The sequence below is a fragment of the Schistocerca serialis genome, chromosome 7 (assembly GCF_023864345.2).
Source record: "Schistocerca serialis cubense isolate TAMUIC-IGC-003099 chromosome 7, iqSchSeri2.2, whole genome shotgun sequence".
Classification (NCBI taxonomy): domain Eukaryota; kingdom Metazoa; phylum Arthropoda; class Insecta; order Orthoptera; family Acrididae; genus Schistocerca; species Schistocerca serialis.
The window spans coordinates 315,505,566-315,520,176 of record NC_064644.1 but is presented as its reverse complement, the minus strand read 5'-3'; positions in this window follow the sequence as shown (position 1 = coordinate 315,520,176).

The following is a 14,611-nucleotide window of genomic DNA, read 5'->3' as shown; positions in this document are numbered from 1 at the left end:
CATTTTAATGTCTATGTCATTAAAGTGGTGCACCACAACTTATTCTACCATAAAAATTACCAAGTACTTGAAAAGAAAATTATGTATGCAGTTACTGTTACTACTCCCTTCTTATTGTTCTTTCCTTTCCAAGTGCTCCTTTTTTTTTTAAGAATGTGGATCACTAAATTATTATCTAACAGATCTGTTGACAGAAAGTGTTCACATTAGCAAATGCATTTAATTTTATTTTATAATACCAATGATGCAACACACCTTGAAAACAGATATCAAATAAAATAAGCAACTATGTACAAAGTAAAGCTTAAAAATATCATTCAGTAGTCATGAGGCATTTCATAAGTTAGTAGAAATTCTCTAAATTCTCGTAGAAAGACACTTACCCTAATCAGATGTGCAGATGTACGAATATTTCCCATCAATTCACAAGCATTTCAGTAAGTAGCACAAAGTACGAGTAATCATATGTTTCCAGGTAATGAGCGTGTCGTATTTGCGTGCTTTCTACAAAGGAATGCAGTAGCGAGGTTAATGGCCTCTTTAGTCTCCACCTAATGGCTGTTTCTCCAGGCAGCTGGCACAGCTGGCCGCTCACGACGCATTACATCAAGGCCACTTGGCTTTCTTAGCGAAATATTTACGACAGCAGTTTGCACTACAGTGACAGTCTCATATAAAAATTTCACAGGTCGAGCATTTGCGTTACAAATGTGTAGAAACAAAATCCTATAAATATAACAGTGTCCAAAACATTTTCGTTGGCATTGTGATACATTCACGCATTTACACACATTTCATAACTCTACGATTCTTGGTTTCCAATATCCTTTTTTTCACAAATCAGAGTTCCTAGCCACTACTCATTATTCCTTACCTTATTACACATGTACATATTCATATTCATCAACATGTCTTCCATATTTCATCATAATAAATACATAGCATAATCAGATTCCTTATATGGCATCAGCTTATTGATCATAAACATACCTCAACAGCATAATACACATTGTCATCGTAATAATAACATCATAAAAACTCAGCCAAATCTCAAAAACGTCGTAGCTTTCTCCAATAATTTCAAAACCTAAAAAAATTCTCTGCTCACTTCAATAGTGTCATCTACCTCAATCGTACTTTAAAAATCCTGATCCCATACCAAATAAATCATTCAAAGCTCTCATAGTATCACAATGGTTCCGAAAAAAATATGAATAGTTCACAAAGTACAGACAAAATACAATTTTGTAAGTGTGAAGTTATCCAACTGTGTAATTACGTAAACATGTGTCGCTGATGTAGTAAAAAAAAGTTTGTTTGTCTCAGTTAAATGATCAGATAGCTGTGTAATTTATGTGTTAGAGAAATATGGTACCGATGTGTAAAGTCGTATAAGAAAATACCATATTAGCTAGGGCTCCTTGTGCTTGCCAAATACATGATAAACAAAGTAAGTGTGTACCCCCCTGAGCATTAATGTAATTACACCCTCAGGTGTTACAAATTACAGCTATGGAATGAAATGTATCACGAAAAACCTTTGTATCTTTGTAATTCAAAAATCTTTAAAAATAAATGTTTTAATTACAAAATTAATCACTCCAATACGTGTACTGCCGCGCTAAATTGTGCGTCTTGCTGTAAGATAATTCTGTGGGAGTGTCGTAGTTATCGTCCTCTGTAAGCAAAGTTCTGCTGAAGTCAATGTACTCACCTCCTCATAAACAAAAGTGAAATGCTTTGCGTATAGATATCTTAGTTATTATGCTTATTGCCGAGATGAAGAAAGTACTGTGCTGTAAGGTATTGTTGTGCTACGGAAAAGGCAATCGTAGCTATACCACAAAAGTTACTACTAAAACATGTTTTACTTTCCAAAAGAATTCAGAAAAACTGTACGATATAAAACAGATACAACGCAAAAGCAATAATATAAATTGTGTCACTCATTAGTTGCGTCGTGATATAATCGTATAGCTGTCAAATAAACTAACCACTGTGTCTTCCAAAATGTATTTTCAAGTAAACCAAAATGTTGCATTACAATCTCATTAGCAGTACCGGTACGTGTTCTATGTATGTGAGCCTTATAGTCGTTACGTAATCGTGCAACTAACAAGCAAGAATGTACACACACAATAACACTGTGTCGTCTGTTCACTATAACAATGCACTCGTAAATACCGTCTAAATATGTTCCCTAGTTTCTAGACTGGATAGTTAACTTCAAAACATTGTTGCATGTTAACAGTTTCTCAGTGTGACAAATTGTACTAATAGCGTGAAGTGAAAAATTTTATGGCAAAGACTAAGTTAAAAAGCAGGTTATCTCTCAATAAACGGTTTTACATGTGAAATGTGGTGCAATCCTTTGCTCTTCCTAGTATGCAGAGTTTCAACTTCAACGCAATTATCATGTGGTATACGTCGGATTCTGTAAGGTCCATTGTAAATCAGAAAGAATTTGTGACTCAAGTGTTTCTTCTTATGTGACAATGAACGAGCTTTAATGAGAACTTTCTGACCAATACATAATTTCTTTGCATTTTCTTTACCGTGTAGTTTTCTCCTTTTGTCTGCGACAGATTTTATATTTTCAATAGCCAAATCAATTACGTCTTTGTGCCGAAGTTTACGTGTATTCGGGAAAGGTGCAAGCTCTCTGATTCTGTTCTGTGGTTCTTCATTCTTCAGTACAAGATTAGGTGGTCAAGCAGTGGGGTCATGAGGCATTTCATTCAGCACGTTTTGAAATAAGTGTAAATATCTGTCCCAATGCTGATGCTTTCTGTGACAATAAGGTCTGCAAGGCTTGTTGATTTCTTTCATAACCCGTTCAGACGGGTTACAATGTGGTGAGTACAATGAAATAATAACAGGTTTGATTATATGGTTCCAAAGCATGCGTGACCAAACAGCAGATCTGAATTGCGGTCCGTTATCTGAAATGACTTTACTAACGTGTCCAACTTCACTTACTAAATTTTTAACAAAGGCGTAGGATGCAGACCGTCCAGTGGCTTTACGTAACGGAGTGAAAGAAACGAATTTTGAAGTAAGTTCAACAGCGACTAGAACGTACGAAAATCCATTCGATGTTCTGACAAGGGGTCCCCAGAGATCAACAGCAGCAAATTCTTTTAATTTAGAAGGAATGACAGGAAACAACGGAGCACGATGGGAGATAGTAGATGGTTTCGCCTTTCGACAAAGTTTACAAATAGACAAGACTCTTCGAATTCTCTTTTCCATATTGTTAAAATAAAAGTCGTTCGAAGAATATGATAACATTTTCGTGGACCAAAATGTGCGTAGCTGAAATGAATGTACCAAATGAGCTTATTAACAAAATCGTCTGGAATGCAAAGTACCCATAGCTTGTCATCAACAGTGCAACGTTTGAAGAGTATGTTGTTTCTAACCAGATAATAATGCCGAATCTGAGTGTGTGTCTTTTCAAGCCATTTAGATGTCTTGCCAAATGGGATCTTTATCTTGTTCATGAGCAATGTCCTTTAAAGATGTGGTGATGAAGTTTTCAAAGGCGACTTTCTGAATGTAAAGAATAGTGTTACTTTTCTCAAGCCCAGCCGGTGCGCGTGACAGTGCGTCCGCAACAATGTTCTCCTTGCCGGGAATGTAGACTCGTTTTAACCTGTCATGATTTAATTTTGAAGACATAAGAAATTGCAATGCACGATGATCACTTTATACTTTTACGTGCTTGCCAGAAAGAAAGAAACGGAATTTGTTAAATACCCATACGATAGCTAAAGCTTCTAATTCAGTAACGGAATAATTTTTTTTTCAGGTTTTGTTAGCACTCGGCTAGCAAAAGCAATGGTTTTCTGAACAGTAGTGCCATTTTCTATGGCTTCTTGAAATAAATGGGCACCAAGACCGACTTTAGAAGAATCCGTGCTAAGGCAGAAATCTTGTGACAGATCTCGATAAGCTAGTATTGGCGCGTTAAGTAGCGATTCTTTCAAAGAATTGAATTCCAACTGTGCTTGTTCGTCCCAGTTCCAAATAGTATTTTTTCCAGTGAGAGAACAAAGTTTTGGTGTAACTAGAATTTGCATATTCAGAAAACGACGGTAAAAATTTACGAGACCTAGAAAACTGCGGACTTGTTTTTTGTGGATGGAACTGGAATGGCTCTGATTGCTTCTAACTTTTCAGGATCCGGCTGAATGTCTTCAGAAGAAATGATATGCCCCAAAAACCTCACCTTTGACCTACCGAATTCAGACTTTTCCAAGTTAACTGTAATTCCAGATTCTTCAAAGATACGTAACAAACTGTTGAGGATGCGATTATGTTGTTCCCATGAGGCTTCTGCTATTAGAATATCATCCACATATAAGGTGATGTGACGTTTGAAGAAATCAGGTAATATGGAATTTAGTCCGCGAATGAACGCTGCCGAAGAAATGTTCAAACCAAAAGGAAGTTTCCGAAATTGATAACAATCGCCGAAACAAAGAAAGGCTGTGCATTTTCTACATTCGGGATGAAGTTAGATCTGATAAAAGCTGGATCTGAGATCAATAGAAGACAACACTTTAACACCATTAAAATTTTGAAGAAGTTCTTCCATCGTTTGCAGCTTGTCTGTTTCAGGAATAATGATAGTATTGATTTGTCTCGAATCTAAGACAAGTCTGATTGATCCATTTTTCTTCTCAACAACATGGATTGTGGTATGAGCTTACTGCAGGCTCAATAATGCCCTCGTCAAGCATAGATTGTATTTCTGTCCTAGCACGATCCCAATAATGTGCTGGAATTACGTTTGGTCTAACACAAAATTTAGTATGCTCACAAACATGAAATTGGTATTGAAATCCCTTGATTGTTCCTGTTTTGTGAGTAAAAACTGTGGAATGTGTTTGTAAAATCTCACTAGGTCCTGCCTATCAGTGTCATTACAATTATCAATTGTTTGGAATTTATTCTTAATTAACTCATTAGTTTCAAATATGTCGTCGATATCATCCCTGTCAGTACTTGCAGAGTGATTGTTAGTGTCTAGCTCTGCAGAAAATTCCGAACTGTTGTCTAACAGAAGGTAAAGCCGATTAATTTCCTCGTCATGGTTTGAGAGCCAATCTTCAAATTTCAAAGCTATTGACTTACCTTCTTTCTCTGAACTTATTTCAGCATCATGAAAGTTTAAGATTGCTTTGTATTCATTGAAAAAGTCTACTCCCAATATAATTTCCGTCGGCAATAATGGAACAATAAGAAAGTTCATAGAGAAGCTGTGGCTTTGACAAAATAATTCTAAGTTGGTTTGTTGGCGTACATCTACACTTTTTCCAACGATTGCATCTTGTAATTTAATCTTATGTAACGGAAGTGTGGGGCAATCGTTCGATATGTTGCATTTGCTAAAGGCTGTTTCACTAATTACTGAAATGGGACTGCCAGAGTCAAGTACTGCCGTAAATTTTACGTCATTTACTGTAATGTGAATCACAGGATATGCAATGTTGTTATGTTTTACGTCGTGTTCCTGGAGTAAGTTCTCCCTAATGTTTTCCATTTTTACGTAATTACTAGCTACGGCAGCTGCGTCGTCAGTTTCATAAGTACGTTTTGTGGCTGCCAGCGGTATGAGTCATTGCCTATTGTCTCTATGTTGGAGCGCGTCGTTATTGGGATTTGGAGACCTAACTTCTACAAATTCACCTTGTCGAGAGGGCCCTGGCCTGTTTGAATCCCGCCAGTTCTGATGCAATTCAGGTCTGTTGTTACGATCATATCGTCTGTCGTCATGTCGGTAGATTCCATAGTTTCTTTCTTGTCGGTCACGTGGTGGAGAATTTCTCCCTGAATCGTAACTGCGCGCTGAACCGTTCCGTCTGAAGTTATTCTGTCTCCCTTGATAATCATTATTTTGGTTCCCATATTGTCTGTTTCTCTGATTGTCTCTGTGATAGTCATTACCGTGGAGAGGTAATCTTTCCCTGTAATCATTACTACTCTGCCAATGGTTGTCCTATGGGTGGTGTCTGTTTTGGTCACGATTTACGTTGTAAGAGTAGCCTTGTCGTGTCCATTTATTATTTCTGTCATCGCGGAATTGTGACGGATGTGACTTGTAATTGTTGTGCTCCTGTTTTCGCGTTTGGCGATTGTCAGCGTCAATTTCCAATTCTTATAACAGTCCCTGAAAAGCTTCAATGTCGTCTTTGCAACGTCCTGCCAAAATAATATGTCGCAAATATTCAGGTAATTTGATTAAGCAAATGCGGATGAGTTCTGAGGGGTTGTATGAGTTTGACAGGTACTGATTCTTGTGCAACATGTCTTCAAAATATTTCACAAGACTGGAAAATTCAGATCGTTCGAAATGTTTCATCATTATGATGCTATGTTTTACCCGGTCTTGTGTAGCTTGAGACCAATATGCTGAGAGGAAGGCATGATAAAATTCCCCTTCGCTGTGGCAGTCGTGAATGACCGATCGCATTCTTACAGCTGGTTCATTCTCTAAATAGCCACACATTAATTCTAATCTGTGCCCTAAAGACCAGTTTGGAGGAAAACAATGAGAGAATAGATGAAGTCACGCTTGTGGATGAATGTCGTTGTCGGAATTCTTAAATGTTTTGAATTTACGTGGAGTAATAAACAGCTTATAGTCAAAATCATCATGTCGGCGAGTCGCATATCGGTCATTGTTACTTCGTTTCGGCGGTTCCATCTAAAAATTCGGTGTACCTTGCCAATTTCTTTCATAATTTACGAAGTACCCCGTGTTATTATTTTGTGGGTGTTCCGTATTTCTATGTCCCTCTTCCCGTATTGGAGCGCGAGTGTCTTCTGAAATACGTAATTCTTGTATTACCTGTGCCAGCTGATTTGTACTTCCCGTATTTCTTTCTGGTGTTGCGTATTAATTTGATTCTGATTTTGTTCGAATTTCCTAATTTGTTCACATTCTTCTGTGTCATTAAAGACTACCGGTTTTGTGTCATTCAGATTATCATATACCTTCATAGATAAATTATTTAGCTGATCCGAAAGTTCAACTACTTTGTTTGATAATGAACTAATTTCCTCCATGTGTCTTTCTAAACCAATTTTCAGAGTATCTACTGTGTCCTTTAAGTTTTTCTGAGTTTTTGCAAGTTGCGTAACCGAATCGGTAGATGCAACTGAGTCAGTTTTAGCTTGCAAGGTGTCGTGATTTTCATGAACAATAGTTTGCAGTTCCTTTATGGTTGCTTCGTGATTCTGTAATGCATTTTCATGACGCGAAAAAATAGGTTGGAAATGCTCACAAATTTGTGTTTTTATGTCATTACAGACTTTTTGACATTTCGATTCGATTTTATGTAACTCAGTAGTTAAATCTTCACGTGTTTGTTCAAGTGTGGTGTCTAACTTTTGAAGATTTTGTTCCATTGTGTCTAACTATTGCTGTGTTTGTCTCTGATGTTGTTCCATTGTGTCTAACTGTTGAAATTTTGTTCCATTGCGTCTAACTTTTGAAGATTTCGTTCCATTGTGTCCAACTTTTGAAGATTTTGTTGCACTGTGTGTAACTGTTGCTGTGTTTGACTCTGATTTTGTTTCATTTGTTGCATTAATTGCAATAAGAATGTATTAGTGTCTGGAATCTGTTCCTCTATGCTTTTAGGCAGTACATTTGCACCGGCAAAATTCACATTTTGACGATCAGAAAATGTGTCTTGACTTATTTGAGAAAACGGTGAAGACGCAAAACCTGAATCTACAGTATTTGCAAGATTGTGTCCGGTCATTTCGGATTCCTGAGGCGAATTGTTGCCGACCGATCGATCGATAATGCTTCCCAGTTCACTAATTGTTTCACTGTCTACACCATTATTTGCAGCCCGCTCCACTTCCCTATGCACAATCACCAAATTACTAGTTTGAACATTATTTAATTCATTACACGGTGGCGCTAGCACACTGCTTTCGTCTTCAGTGTCATTTCTCAGTTTACTTTGGAGCCTAGTATTGCGTTTTTCACACGCCATTATTGTCACATTATTTCACATGACAACACAGAAGACCACAATTTGAAGAGGAAAATAAGAAAACTCATTAACATAGCACTGAAAATAATATCTAGTTAATTGCAAGTGCAGCTGCGAAATACTTGGTGCAAATCTACATGCATGCAACAACTGTTTTACTGCACAACAATGAAAAACTACAACTACAAAGGAAATGCTCTCTATAATTACGCGCTAGCAATAAACAATAGCTACACTAATTACACAAACTACAAGAAAAAAAATCAGAAGATTCCAGTGAGGTATCCTCGGCTAAGGGTCGACATATGAGACGTCCCCTTAGAAAAATTATACATGAGTGTCCTTAAACTGACACACAATATTTTTAGCGCAACGCAATCTGACTTTCAAAAATCCCTACAGTAGAATGGCCCTGACTAACATTAACCTATACGTTTCACAAATCACTTACCACACAAAAATCTTCGTTACTCGAACTACTGCAATACAGCGAGCGCCAATACTGCCAGCTAAATAAAAGAACTGATGGGGCGTTGGCCTTTGAGGCCGTAGCTAACGAGTTTGATCTGGCGCAACTCTTGTCCCATCAGGCTTCTCAGTTACGCGGTTTGTTGCACAGTTTTCTCCAGCTTCTTAGTTATAGCCTGGGTGTTACTAACGTTCTTGATTATCATACCCGTCTGTCCGACAACATTCCGGTTAGGCAGTCCCCATATCGCCTCTCGGCCCCTAAGGTGAAGATACTCAAGGCTAAGATATGTCAGATGCTCCAACAAGGAGCAATTAGGCCTTCTACATCTGCTTATGCTTCCCCAAAATTTCTTGTGCCTAAAGATCAGGGGCGTGATTTCAGACCTGTGGTTGACCACCGCGGTTTAAGCGCTAAGGTTGTTCTTGAATCGGTACCCCTACCTGATCTACATAATTTTTTTACTTGATTTGCCGATGATAATTGGTTTACGCTCCTTGATCTGAATCAGGCTTATTATCGGATTTAGTTAGCTAAAGAATGTAAACTTGTTTGATTTCAACAGAGTTCCTTTGGACTAGCAACTGTAGCGGCTGTGCTTACCCGTTTGTTGGATAATATCCTTGGCGACTTGAAGTTAGTCTGTGTGTACAATTATTTGGACGGCTTGGTTATCTATAGTCGTTCGTTTAAGGATCATTTGGAGCATATTCAGCAAGTTATTTTGAGGTTGCACGGAGCCGGGCTGACCGTTAAGCCTAGTAAGATGACGCTAACCAAGCGGCAGGTATCTTTCTTAGGTCATATAGTGTCCGGCCAGAGTATTCACATTGACCAAGAGCGAAATAAAGCCTTACGGGCCTTGCCTCCACCTATTGATAAGAGATGAATTGCTAAATTCATAGGTATGGCGAATTGTTTTAGGTGTTTCGTTTCCAATTTTGCTCTGTTGACGGCACCCTTAAATCAGTTACGCCGGAAGGGCGCGCGTTTTGAATGGGGACCCGCCCAGGAGGCTGTCTTTGAGCATATTAAGACAGCGATAGCCAATCCTCCGGTCCTTGGGGTAACCGATTTTAATAAAAGGTTTATTGTTCAAACTGACGCCCATAATGCTAGGATTTCGGCTCTTCTCCTCCAGGAGTTTGAGGGGCAGAGACAGCCATTAGCTTACGCGTCAGGTCGGTTGACTGATGCCAAACTCAAGTACTCCGTCTACGAGTGCGAGGCTTTGGCCGTTTTTATTTGCATTAGAGAAGTACCGCTTCTACCTTGGACATTGGGTTTTCCAATTAGAAACCGACAATCAGGCTTTGAGCTGGATGTTGGCTGGGCCTCGTAAGACTGGCTGTATTGCCAGGTGGGCAGTACGCATTTCGGCATTTCAGTTTGAAGTTAAACATGTGAGGGGCTCTGAAAATATCTTTGCGGATGTCCTAAGCCGGATTTCGCCGAAACTACACCTAGTGATAAAAACCAGCAGGTGGAGAGAGTCTTAATTGTATGGCGTTGGGTGAAATTCCCCTCTTGTTTGAAGATTTGACTCAGCATCAGGATCAGGACCCTGTTTGGGCCCCCATTAAGCAACGTGTGCTGGCAGGAGAGCTATCGGATGAGTATGTTTAGTGTTATTCTCTGTAAGAGGGTGGGCGAGGCTAAGTAGTGCAAGATTTGTTTGCCTATAACTTTGGTGAGCCTTGTTTTTCGTTACTTTCATGATTCGTTGGTGGGTGACCATTTGATTACTTATAGGACTCTCCAAAATATCAAGGAGCATTTAACATGGCCCTCCATGGACCGAGGTGTGAGAGAGAAGATATCCAAATGCTGCTTGTGTAATGTAGCCAAACCCAAGAATTCTCTTCAACAGGGATTGTTGAGTTCTGAACAAGAGTCCTGTCCTACGTACAAGTTTTATATTGATTATTTAGTGCGTTATTTCGTACTAAGAAGGGTAATCGGTATGTGCTAGTTATTATCGATGCATTCTCCAGATTTACTTGGCTCCTCCCGAGCCGTAACATTACCGCTGCCACCACTATTTATCATTTAACTAATGATTTCAGTGTTTTTGTCCCACCCAAGCAGCTTGTTAGCGATAATGCTCCTGATTTTCTTTCGGCTCCTTTCAAGGCCTTCTGTTTTCAGAACGGTGTCAGGCATATCACGACCACCCGTATTATCCGCAGCGGTCCTTTTCGGAAAGATTTAACCGAAATCTTAAGTCTGAGTTGATTATTAATCGTCAGAAAACCCTTAGTGAATGGGACTCCAGTCTTCCCTGGATTAGTTTCGACTTTAATATCGCCAGTCACGAAGCCTTGCTAGTTACGCCCTCGTTCTTCATCCTTTCCTATCCGGTTAATTCCCCTCTTTCGAACTTGTGGAGAATTCGAGATATTATTCCAGCCGATATTAGTGTTTGTGTTATCAAGGAAAACTGGAACCGGGCCAGGCATAATATACTCAGAGCCATAATAAACAAGCTGAGCGTTATAATAGTAATCGAGAAACTTTTAAGGGCCGGATAGTGGGTTAAGTTTATGTCCGCAATTTCCCGAGGAGGCAGGTGCGTGGCGGGAATCTTAGTAAATTTACGCCTCCTTTTCTGCGGCCTTGCCCTATCGTGCGTATTTTAGGCCCAGTAAATCTGTTGGTCAAGGAGACCAGTTCAGGTAAACAGTATCGGGTTCACCTTAGCCGAGTTCAGGTAGCTCAAGGGTTGACTCACCCCCTCCCTGTGTTAAGTTTGATGGGGGAGATTGAGAAGTGGCTGGCTCATGCTATGTGTTGGATTAAACCTTGGTTGCTCTTCTGTGGTTACTCTTCTGTAGTTTTTGTGATTATGCTGTTATCCTCTGTGCAGGTGGCAGCAGTGGTGTGTATCCATATCCGCACCTTGGACTATATTTGGTCTGTTGGCCTGATGCTTATAGTTTCCGGCTGAGCTGTGTGCAGGCCCCCTCCCCCCCCCCCCCCCACCCCACACACACACAAGGTCCTCGAGTGCCATGCACTCTTCCTCCTGCCTCGCCTTCCATATATGCCTCCCATCCCCCATGAGGATCCTCTACGACCAGCTTCCACTCCCCCATCTGCTCCTTTTCCTCAAACATATCCGCATCCTCTTCATCTCCCACCACCTTCATCCCCCTCATCCCCTGGTTGCTCCTCTCCTCTCCAACTCCCACCCTCTGCCCAACCTTTGCTGTTGTGTTCCCCTCACCCCTACACCCTTCATCTCCTTTGCAAGGTGGCTTCTATCGGCTCCCCCTCTCAAATGATGCCCTTTCTCCCTCCATTTATCCCTCCTATCAGCTCTGATCCTTAACTCCCCCTCCTTTCTTCTGTCCTTTCTCCCTCTTCGCCCCCTTCCATCCTGTTTTCGCCCCACCTACCCTCTCTCTGCCCCCCTTCTCTCCCCAGAGTCCTTTTTCCTCTCCCCTCCACTGACTTTTACACTCCTTCTCGCATCCATCCAGCCTCTTCCTTTTCTATGTCCTCTTCCTCCACCAGCTGCTCCTTTTCTTCTTTTCCTCTCCTCCCCCCATTTTCCCCCTCATAGGTTCAGGTCCTGCCCCCCCCCCCCCCCCCACCTGCTGCTGTGTCACCTGTATAGTGCTGTTATAAGTGAGTGTTCAGTGTTGTGTATCTCCTGTCATTGTTGCAAACAGCCATACTGTCGCTAGTTGTGTTTTTCATCTCATGCAATCCGAAACCAGACTGTAGCAGTGCTTTTTAATTGTGCCTGTCTACTTCTTATGTGTCTTCATCTGCATCATCACTGCAGTGATTTTATATATTAAATTCCACACTTTTCCGCCATTTTACAGTTTTTTTACAATGACACCGTTTTATCGCCTGTTTTTCTTGTTTGTTTCTATTCTCATTATGTTTTTTAATTTTTCTATAGGCTGTAGAGCAACATATTACGCTGGTGAGAAATCGAAATTCAATAAAGAAAAAAATCTGTGTGCAGGCAGTTGGTTGGTTGGCACGGAGCAGCGAGGAAATCTCCACAGGGCGTAGTTTGGCCAGGACCGCTGGGGGCCTCTATGTGGTATCAGAGTGTGTGGTGCTGTTCCCATTGCTATGAAGTTCGTGTCTCACTGATACTGGACATGAAAGTTGAGTTTTGACTTAATCTACCAGCAAGTATATAATGCTCCTGATTTTCTTTCGGCTCCTTTCAAGGCCTTCTGTTTTCAGAACGGTGTCAGGCATATCACAACCATCCGTATTATCCGCAGCGGTCCTTTGGAGTTCGTTGGCGGCTGTTGAGATATTCCCGTGAGCAACAATGTGTGTTTTCAATTTGGCAAGTGTTAGCCGCACTCCAGTGCAGTTTAACTGTACTTGGCTATTTGAAGTGAAGTGCGCCAGCGGAATCTTCTGCCTTGTGGTCGTTAACGTTACGGTTAACTGCATTTTTAATTTGACTACATATTTCGATCACTCACGATCATCTTCAGGTCTAAGAAGCTGTGTCAGCAACCTGTCTTTTCTACTCTGTTATCTGGTTCTGAGTAGACAAGACGGGTTGTTGATGCAATTACTTAGCTCTGAAGATGATCCTGGATGATAGAAAATGTAATGTAATTAAAAATCTGCAACTTAGACGAAACAAAAAATGAGAACTATCTTAAATGATAGCACTGCTTTTCAACTACTGTCATAATACCTTTCTTTTCCTTTTTTCCCTTCTGGTCTGTTATACAGATACACAAAAACGTATTACGCGAAAGTTGGTTATGAGTGAGAAACAAACAACGGTTCCACAATTATCCTTTACAAAGAAGGTTTCGTAGACTGGTAATTGGATGTAGATTGTATTAACTAAAAAATCGTGATAGTAGAAATGAAGCGTACAATTGTGAGCTGAGAGAATTATAAAAAACTGGTGGAACTGAAATGAGCACGTTGTAAGATAACAGTCGCTGCAGATTGAATCTGAAATTGAATCTCTAAGCCAAGTGCGTAGAAAATTGAGGGCTGACAAAGAGAGCAACACATGCCTTATCAGTAAACTCTACTGAACTGCAAGCATGAGCTCATGACTGAGGTACAGCAGCGTTAAATACAAAAGATGCTTCTTAATATCTTCTTGTTGATGTTGGGCAGCCTTTCCTGAAAAGTGAGTGATGAACAAGGCGGACATGATTATTGATTCCCAGTGGAGAGACCTTTCCATGAAAACGTGGCGTATATTGTTAACACATTTAATGGAAAATACAGACTCTCAAGCCTATATGAGCACTGCGCTGCAACTCATTCAAAAGGAGAGCAGTGGAGAGATTAGTATACATTTGGCAAGCAGCCTGTAGGTGCTCCTCCTGACGTAGCAGGATCGAAAGAGTGGGGACTCTTCGGCTGCAGACAGACGATACGAGATCTTCACTACTACACTTATAAAGTTAGCGTGTGAGGTGAGGCAGTGATTAACACACTGTAATCACTTTTGCAGTCTGATTCCAGTACTGATTTGATTTCCGACACTGATACCAGAGACGCTTTTTAATGGGCACCATCATTCATTTCAAATCCTATTCCTTCGCTGCTGCTTCTGCAGTACCTTTCCTTCTTTAATTCCACTGTATTCCACAGTATACTTGTTTTGCTTCTTAATCGAAGACAACAGTCCACCTCTCACCTGAAGTTCAGTTTTGATGTCAGATTACGGGTTCAACAACTGCCTCAGATTCAACGACTACCTCGACAGTTAGACCCACCAGCAACCGAATACCCAAACGGCGAGGAGGTCAGCCAAGTACTCTCGGCCGACGTATAATGGTCTTAAACCACTTTACTTGCACAAAAATGGGCCAAAGCGTTCAACTGCGAACAGCAGTCTGTTGTTCACCTCGCACCGACTACTCGTCCAGGTGTAACCGAGACGGCAGCCCATCTCAATCGCTGCCCACCATCGCCTGCTGACCGCCAGTTCTTCGCCGTTGACAGCTCACGTAAGACGCGGTTGACACCAAACTGCCAAGCGAACTCAGCAGAGAGTTCGTAACATCTTAGAAACGCAGTCGTAGTATCGTGTCAGCCCAGTGAAAGTGCACTGAGATCCAAGAACCTTCATGTAATTCTCGTTTTAATAAACTTATGTTCGAAGACTTATCTC